The sequence below is a fragment of the Syzygium oleosum genome, unplaced genomic scaffold (genome assembly GCF_021117445.2).
Source record: "Syzygium oleosum isolate NSW1041296 unplaced genomic scaffold, Sole_v2.1 Sole_v2.21, whole genome shotgun sequence".
Taxonomy (NCBI): Eukaryota; Viridiplantae; Streptophyta; class Magnoliopsida; order Myrtales; family Myrtaceae; genus Syzygium; species Syzygium oleosum.
In genome coordinates, this window is record NW_026607505.1 from 2,894,027 (window position 1) to 2,903,840 (window position 9,814).

The 9,814-nt window shown below is 40.5% G+C and overlaps 1 pseudogene; it reads left to right on the forward strand.

The window, feature by feature from the left end:
- Positions 1-8,520: 8,520 nt before the first annotated feature.
- On the forward strand, positions 8,521-9,599 carry LOC115690744 (uncharacterized; annotated as a pseudogene).
- The last annotated feature ends 215 nt before the right edge of the window (positions 9,600-9,814 follow it).

Below are 9,814 nucleotides of genomic sequence, written 5' to 3' on the forward strand. Positions count from 1 at the left end.
GATTCAAAAAGAAAGTAAGGAGTCGACGTGCCATATCAACGTCATCTTTGGCCTGAGTACAAGACTCCTGGGTTTGAGCATATTCAGCCTTAGAATCTTGCAATCGGGAAAACTCCTTTTCAATATGAAGTTGAAGAGCATCAGCTTCCACAACAACAGGTTCCAAATTCCAAATCTCCCTCACATTATGTTTGAATGCATCAAAGTTATCAGGGAATAAAGAACATAGCTCCCAGACTAGATCCAGAAAGGTAGAATCTGCAGACAGAAACACTTTGGATCTGAAAAAGTCTGTCAGGTTGGTAACTTCTACCTTATGATTGTTGTTCAATAATAAAGCATGGTGTCCTTGGGACAGCAGTTCGTGTAGTCGTCTCCATAAGGATCGATCACCTATAGAGAATGAGGCAAGTTGTCACGTTAAAGGGAATGAAGAATGGTCGTCAAAGGTCGGGTAGAAAGTTTACCTTCATAAGTATTACGACTATTCCGTGAGCGAGACCAAAGAAGCATGAGATGAAGAACCATGTGAAGACATCATGAACTGAATTGTGAGTTTGCAGGGAATCTGTGGCAAGCTTAAACAGTTATAAAGGGAGCAGATCGTGGAGGATGATGTGTCAGAATTTTCTCGGAGAGACGGGATGGAGATGGAATTTGAATCATGTATGTGGATAAGCAGTTATTAAGTTGGTAACCAATAAGTTCAGAGAGAATGAATGATAGGAAAGATAAGCATTTGATCTTTCAGTTACTCAAGTTACAGTGGAACAGTTATCTTTGAGTTGATTCAGATATCCAAAAGAACCAGACAGAGATAAAGAGTGATATTCGGGTAGAACGTTTGAGTTACCGATTGCTAAAATATACAGCGTCGGGAATTTGCTTTATCGGGATATCTTACATTTGAATATACATCGTCGGGAATTTGTTTTATCGGGATATTCCACATTGGAATATACAGCATCGGGAATTTGCTCTGTCGGGGTATTTTACAATTAAGCAAATGCAAAGAAGACCAAGAATGGACTCCAGCAAATGGTTTCAACATTTTATCTCCAATTAGCCAATAGGGTTTTGGCTTCAGTTACAAAGTCTCTTAATCTAATTTCTAGCCCGTAGTTTTCATCCATAATCTCTGCCCTTTTCTTCTCATGAACCTTAACTAACCCAATAGTATTATCAAACTCTTTCTCCAATTCCCTACATTTCTGCATCTTGCGTCTAAGTGTGGGAGAAAAGTTTGAGACTGTGAATTTCTGGTCTATAATTTGAGCATCCACCATCCTCAGCTCTGCTTCAAGTTCTGCTTTTCTGGCCTCCAAGCTTTGAAGTTTGCTTGCTTCAACTTTAAAATGATTATAGAAGAGACGAGCATCTTCACGCTTGTTGGCTAATTCATCTTGGATTGCCAGTCCTCGGCTTTCTCCAAAGAGAAGATGGGGAAGATGATCAAGATTGACTCTGATTTTAGTCACAGCGTCTACAAAGTCAACAGCGAAGAGATCAATTTTGTCTTGGAAAGAATCCGACAAAATAAAGGATGGATGGCCAGAGCATATTTCCTGGAAAAGATTCCTCGCTTGGCGTTCTTTGTTAGAGTCAATGATCAACTTTCCATAACCAGGCTCTAATAGGTTTAAGAGCTATTCCCATTTAGCTCTAGCCACTTCTCTAGGAACTTCGGCAAGCATTGACAAAGTTGAAGGCCCTGAGGAATCATCAGTCATTGAAGAACTGGGATGGATACCTGCCAATATTCTTTCCAACTCCTCCCGTTCTGCTAAAGAGAAAATTTCTATCTGAGCAGATGGGTTGGGCACAGCAGAGGATGTTGAAGGAGGTAAACCAGTGATGATCTGAGAAGTTGGTGGCACTTGCACACTCAAAGGGTCCTGAGACGTCGTTTCTTCAGGCGTTGGAATTTCTTGAGGTGCAGAAACAGGTATGTCAGAAGCTGCAGCAGTAACATATGTATATCAGATAACTGAATAGAAATTTCGAGTCAAATACAGGGCAATAACATTTACCAGTAAAAGTTAGAGGAAGATTTTCTTCAGGTTCTATGACATTGGTAGGAATATCCTGCGTTGGTATACCTTCTTGGGGATTTGAAACAGGAGTTTGATCTTTAATCAACTCAGCAGTGACTTCTATCAAAGAAGCAGGAATTACTGGTGAAGGATTTGGGGCTGATATGATAAGAGCCTTGCTAGGAGAAGCAACACTGGATGGATTAGTCTTGGAGGTATCTGGATTAATCAAAAGATATACAGGTTAGTGCTAATATGCACATTGCTAGTCTCCATAAATAGAGCAAGAGAAGTACCTTTTGGTGGGCGCGGTTTCATCATAGCTCGAAGTGTGAGCTCTGAAGATTGATCAGATGTTGGAGGATTTTCTGGAGATTCTGAGGAACGAATAGTTACTTTTCTAAAGCCGCATTTTGCTGGTGCTTTCTTTGGGGCAATAGAGTCCGAAGCCTTTCTTTTCTTGTTCACTGCGAGAGTATGATATTAAATAGGAGGCTGAAATCAAGCAAAACATATATTGACAATGAAATTACCTTTGGAAGGTTCTATTGACTTGGTTGGAGACTTATTCACGGCCTCAATTGCTTTTGGTGCTATAGGAGGAACAAGCATCTTTTATTTTTGAAAGAATCGATCCGAGGATTCGAAAACACGATCTTTTGATAATCTTTCCACCAAATGTCAAAATCGGCTGAAGAATAATCGGAGTAGCCAGTGAATTCAATGACACGAGACAATCGGTAGATACTCCGTATCAACGTGGTCAGCTCATTAAAAGGTTGATCATCCTTCAGCTTGCAAGTTAATTTATCAAAAGAAGCAACAGAGAAAGTGTAAAGAGCAGGAACAGGAACTCCTTGAATTAACCCAAGTTGCCTGGCACAGTATTGGGGAGAATTGATTTCAAAGCCAGCAGCAAACCTGCCTTTTGTCGAAAATCTCACAGGGAGATCAACAGAAGTCAAGACAGATTGCCAAAAATCACTTTTGTTCTTCTGAAAGGCAGGAAGGTAAGATTTGAATTGAGGGGTAAAGAAAGGAGAGAAGGAATGTGAATTCTCCTCAGTGGAATAAAGTTGAGAAATAAAGTACCGAAAACAGGAGGATGGTGTTTTAGGAACAGAGACCAGTTTCCTGCTCAAAGTTTGGCAGATTAATTGGTCAGGAATAGAAACCGAGAGAGGCTGGATAACTTGATCTTTGGAAAACCAAGTGGGGAAATAGAAGGTTGCCCATGCTTGAAGAAGCCAAAGGGGACCACCAAAAACGCCACTAACTTCATCTGAAGCAGTGGAAGAAGAGGCATGGGCTAAACCCCGATAGAGTAAGGCCAACAGTGTCTTGCCTAAAGAAAGCCGGGTCCCTGAAGCTAAAGCAGAAGCAACAGCAACAAAATCATTCGAGACCCTAACTATAGGGTGGTAGAAAAGGAATTTACAGAGCCAGTATAAAAGAAAAGCAGTGTGCTCCTCATCGGTAACTGCATTTTCCTTTTTAAAGTAGTTTTTCAGGAATGTCCCGTAGGCCATTTCAGAATCAGATAATTTGCCGAGCGGCGAATGAGAGTCTAGAGGCAGGGTAGATGGGTCTGTACCCAAAAGAGAGAGCCCAGTAAGGCAGTGTACATCAAGCAAAGTTACCGACATAGGAGAAAAAGGGAAAAAGAAGCAGTTGGTCGAAGATGACCAAAAACAGGACAACGCGCCAATCAGTTCCCGATTCACATGGTAGTCGAAACAACTAAGACGCAAAACATCGTGGATGGAAAGGGTATTCCAAAGAGAACCCTTAGAAGGAAAAAGACGAAGGTACCATTGATAGAACTCAGAATCAAAATCAGAGAAAGCCCTAAGGCGAGAAGGACGAGAATACCACTGGTACGCCAAAAGAGATGACTCATGGATGGGAAGTACCTCAATCTGATGACGAGGGAAGCGGTTTGACAGGCATTGTGGAACGAAAAAGTGATTGTGAGCAGCAGGGCCAAGGATATAAGAATCTTCAAAATCATTCTGTACAGAGAACAGATGAGATCCTTCTTTGAAATTATCAGAATCCCGGAATAGATAATATCGGTCGAGGGCATCTGATGCAGAAAAAGAGAAAGTTTGGTCCTTGGAAGCTTTGGAAGCCATGGATTTTAGTAGAGTGTCGGAAAAGATTGCAGAGATTCAAAAAGGTGAAGATGAAGAAGAACGAAAAAGGAACGATTTTTATAGAAAGTGTTTTGGAGACGAAAAGGTAGGGGCGCGAAGCAAGGTGATGAAGCAACGTCAAGAATAGGTACTATTTCTTTGATATTTAAAAGAATTAAAAGTTCTTTTAATTCTTTTAAAAGGGGGCATTTGTTTACACCAAAATCGGCATGAATGTCACGTCGGTTTAATGTCAAAATCCGATGGACAATGGAGCTCAGTCGTAGTACGTTTGGATAAAATTCGGGAATATAGTAAGCGTGAGTGGCACCATGTCCCGAACTCTGTGACTGGAGAGAATCGGTAATTTTACCGAAACATGAAAAGTTTACATTTCGGGAAATGTTGAAGTTACCGAAAATCGGCAAGATCACAACCTAGCCACGTGAATCGTGACAACAGGAAGTTATGAGCAAGAAGTGGAGATAGTAAACACGAGCAGATCGTGGGAGATCATTTATCCAAATTGGAAGTTATCCCAGCAGTTGAGATCAAGTTTTGGTGGACAATGAAATTGGAAAACGTGGGTAGATAAGGCAGTTATTGAAAGCGCCAAAATTCAAAGTTCGAAAACAAAGAAGTAACCGACAAGCAGTTACAGGGTAGGAGGAGATATACGTACTCAGAGGAAAGAAGAAGAGGAGAACACAGACACAAGAATGCAAAAACACTCAAGTTTATATGCACTTTAGTTTCATTTGCACTTTTACTTCCTGCGTTTACAGCTTCCTGTAGCTTTAGTTAACCTTCAAGCCCTTTACCGCTTTCGTAGGAGTATTGTAACGTAGCTTGGAACTCTGTTGATCCCAGATCCATTTTCAATCCACTCAATTTCTACCCGCTTCCACATAAACCAGCACTACACTCTGTTTTTTCGCCACGATATTCCTAGTAATCAAGCCACAGAACCTACTTTAATAAAAACCGAAAATCACAGTTTCGGTGAAGGATATTCCTCGTCGCAAAACGAGCGAACAATATGCAACCCATCAATTAGAAGATTTGTTGGAGAAAACTCCAACCAGAGATGGGGCCTAAAAAGTACCCTGCTGGCAACAGTACACAAACACGTAAAGTTGGGATATGTACAGAAGTCGAAATGAAATGTGAGATCCCGACCTCCTCGGACACAGGATTGCCGCTGTTATTCAATAGTTCTGGTGTCATCCAGGGAAGTGTTCCCCGCATACCACCTGATCTTAGAATCCGACGTTTTACCTTGGACAGTCCCAGATCACCAATCTGACAGCAAAGTGACAGATTTCAGACATCAAATTGAAGGATCTTGCACAAAATCTGAGGACTGACAAAGCCGTCAATTGCTGTAAAGAGGTTCCGAGACATTGGCAATGAAGCTGGTTTTAAAGTGTCGTGTGCAACTCCTTTGGCTATGATACGAAAGATCTGCTCATGTATCTTCAGTTTGTAAAAGAGAGAATATGAGAATGGTGATTGGACTGGACAAACTTATGAGCTAAAGGTATTTCCATTTCTCAAGGCCTATTTACAAAGCCAAACCAAACGGATCTTAAGGTGTGAACTTTGCTTTGGATGCTAGCTGAAATCAGCTTGAATTGTCGGACAACCACTTCCGACATACGTTCGATTCTTCTTTTCGAATTGATCTTATATTCATATTTTTAATACATCCAACATCGGATCAAAAGTATTCTACTGAGAAAAAAGAAAAATGTTGACGTGACCCTAGAAACCCTACTTCCTATCCTATCGTGTATTTGTATGTATTTATAATAAATAATTACAGGAAAAAAGAAATGTTTCTACGAGTCTCATAGCATATGAACTAGATACAAAACCATGGAGGGATAATTACAGAAAAAATCATAAATCTATTGCACTTGTATCAATTCAAACCTAAACCTTTTAATTTGATTAATTTAGTTCTAAATCTTATGACAATTTGCTAACGTAGTCTATCCATCCAACCAATTTTGGCTGGAAATCGCTGACCTGGATGCCGGTCGTCCTACACAGTATGGCCAGTGCTAATGCCAACAAATTTTTTAAATATTTTTTTATTTTTAATTAATTTTTTCCTTTCTTCTCTTTTTTTTTTTTCAATGTGGCCATTGAGGATCGCTGGAGCTCGCGGGCCGCTAGGTGAAGGGCACGAAGACCTCGCTAGCCGCAAGTGAAGGTCGCGGCCCATGCCCAGCCAAAGGCCCATCCCAGATCTAGGCAAGGCCATCGTAGCTGTGGGCAACCTTGGCTGGTGAGGCTGGCCTTGCCTAGATCTAGGCAAGGTAGCGCATTGCCCGCGGCCGCGATGGTTTGGGCAAGGCCAGCCTCGCTGGCTGCGAGCGAGTTGGCCTTGCCCAAATTTGGGCGAGGCTAGTCTCACCATGGCCTCTCCCAAATCTAGGCAAGGCCACCTCACCTCGCCGGTCACAGTGAAGAAAAAAAGAAAAGAAGGAAAAGAGAAGAAAATAAAAAAAATTAATAAAAACTTTGGAAATAATATTAAAAAATAAAAAACAAATATGACGGCCGACGTCCACGTCATCAATTTCTAGTCAAAATTGACCGAATGAACTACATTGACAAATTATCAAAAGATTTAGGATTAAATTGGCCAAATTAAAAGGTTTACTAAATTGGCACAAGAATAATATGTTTAAGACTTTTTTGGTAATTTCCCAAATCATGAATGGTGGGGGTCGCTAGATGTAATTCGATAGGACACGATTGGCAATTAATTTTTATTTAGATTGTACTTTTTAATACAAAAATATGGGTTGTATGTATTTTCGAAGCTACCTTGAGTCTATTGCAAGGTTGTGACGTGAACCCTCTTTCAAAGTTTTAATTAGGGATAATGACACAACTAGTTTATGAATTTTAGTTAAATGTGCAATGTGATCGCTTAATTTTTAATTTGTTCAATGTAATCGCTTAACTTTAGCCTAATTTATAATGTAGCCCCTTAAATTTTAATTTATTCAATGTGGTCCTAAGATTTTTTATACATGTTCAATGTAGTTCGCAGTGTATATATTTAGAGTACGATGTCGATCGATTAATCTTTTATTATGCTAATGCATTAACCAAGAGAGAAACTCTGCAATGTATATATTTAGAGATTTCTCTATCTTGTGTGTATTAAGTTATCTTTTTTTCTTGATAGGTAAAAGTCAGAAACATTACCAGAAAAAGTCGTAAACATATTGTACAAATATTAATTCAATCATAAACCGTTCAAATTGGCCAATTTAGTCTGAAATCTTTTGACGATTTGATAATGTGATCCTTTTAGCCAATTTTGACCATAAATCGATATGTTGTACGACCGGCGCTTACGTAAATAATTTTTTGCTTTTTTATATACATTTTGAATTTTTCTTTTCTTTTTTTTTCCTTCTTTCTTCGCCAATCGATGGGCCTCAATGATAGTCATTGACCAACCATAGGCGAGGGTTGACCTCACCCAGCTACTAGCGATGGTCAACCTCGCCATATTGGACAAGGTCAAGCCTTGCCTAGCCACTTGCGAGGGTCAACCTTGCCGTATCCAATGACGTCCAGCCTTGCCCTTGTCAGATCTGACAAGGGTCGAGCCTTGTCGGGGCTGGGCAAGCCTCGCCTAAGGCTGCTGAGGTCAATCTCGCTGGCCCTCGCCAAGGCTGGCAACCAGCCAAGGAAGAAGGAAAAAACAAAAAAAAAGGTTGTGTATTTAGTACATAGACAAATCGTCAAAAAAGTTTATAACTAAATTGATTAAAATAAAAAATTTAGTATTGAATTGATATCTGTACAATAAATTTATGACTTTTTCCTTGGTAATTATCCGGGCAAAAGTCATAGTCCGAACGCCAACTTCAGTCTCTTGCTAGTGAAGCCTTTAAGATGCTGAATTCAGAGGTGAAAACTAAGGCAATTCACGCCGCCTGAATTTATTAATTGAGGATGCAAGTACGTACGTATGTAGCAGGTTTTGACTTATCTGGACAGCCCATTAAAACTTCGTGGTAATGAAGCTTCGTTACTTTTTAAGAAAAACGAAGGCAAAAAAGTTACGCAAGCAAAGGTGCAATGAACTTCCTTAGTTTAAATCTCAACTACACAAATGACAAGATTTTTAACACCGTTTATTATATTTATCCTTTTCACCTGCACTTTTTATATACTGAGCAACAGACTTTTGCAAGATTTTCCTTGTTTCTGCAACACCTGCCCTCTCTCTATATACATATGTTCATTCCTCGACTGAATTAATCCGAAGCTCATTCCCGACTTAATATTAGTACATATACATCGTAAACTCGATTGTAGGGATGCTTCTCGGTGTTGAATTTGCCCGGAGAAAATGGCTCTATCATAGCCGAGGACAGCCTGACTCGCCGATCGTCACTACTACCGCTACTACTACGACTACTACAAGACATTTCTCGTTCTACACAACCCAACATGCTGCGACCTCCTCTTCTCTTGTACGTAGTTCCGTCCTCTCTCTCTGTTGTGTGATGTAGTATTAGAGGGTCGCGAGATTTCAGTAAAAAGAGGTTTTAGATGCATATATGTATGCAAATCTATCGCGTAATGTTTTGTCGTGTCTCTTCTCTTCAACATACTGTGTTTCTGATATTCGAAGTTCAGTTATTTTAGATCCATCACTTGATTTGATGTATCCATAACTTCTCTCATTTTCTTCCGTTGTGAAAAATCAGCAAGGTAGGAACATAATCAACCAAGCATATGAAGATGACGAGGAACTGGGAGGAGTGGCAAGGGAAGCCAAACATAGACTGGATGAGAGGCTGAGAATTCAGAGGAAACCAGAAACCATGAGAAGGTCAACGGACGAACTTCCATTATGACAGCTTGTTCCTTTTTGTTTTGTTTATTTTTATTGGAATTAGCTTCAAGGTATGAATTGCAGCAACAACCTTCAGACTCTATGGTTGTGTGGGATTTGTTAGTTCTCTAAAATTGAATTGGAGCGAAAAACGATTTACTTATAATCTTTGTTGGATCTTTTTAGGCACGACGATGAAGAGAGCTCGAGAGCAAGGGAATTGCAATTGCAGACAATAGTTCATGGAGTGCAGAGTGTCGGCAGAGGCGGCGGTTCTACCATTTCGAAGAGGTTCGGTTGGGGCAAGATGATGAGGTGGAGAGCCACGGACCAAGATGAGTGCGCCATTTGCCTGGAGAGGTTCGACGTCGGCGACACCCTGGTGCACCTACCCTGTGCACACCGATTCCACTCAAGGTGCTTGGTTCCGTGGCTCGAGGCTCATGCTCATTGCCCCTGTTGTCGAATGGGCATCTCGACATAGTCATACAGGGGAAACTTCCCTGCGACTTCCTTCTTTTGAAATGAGGTGTTACCAGGAGCAAATAGTGTTAGCAGTCAACAACATGGTCGAATCATCTGGGCCAGTTCAAACATAATAAGTATGTACTACTTGTGTATTGTGGTAGTTGACCCTTGATTTATCGTTATCGGGCTATAGAAACGATCGATTAAGGATGCGTGTGGAGAGTGACAAAAAGCGAGTCATACCCACAATTTGAGAAATTTGAGTCGAGAAATCATAATACATATATACAAATTATATCCATGCG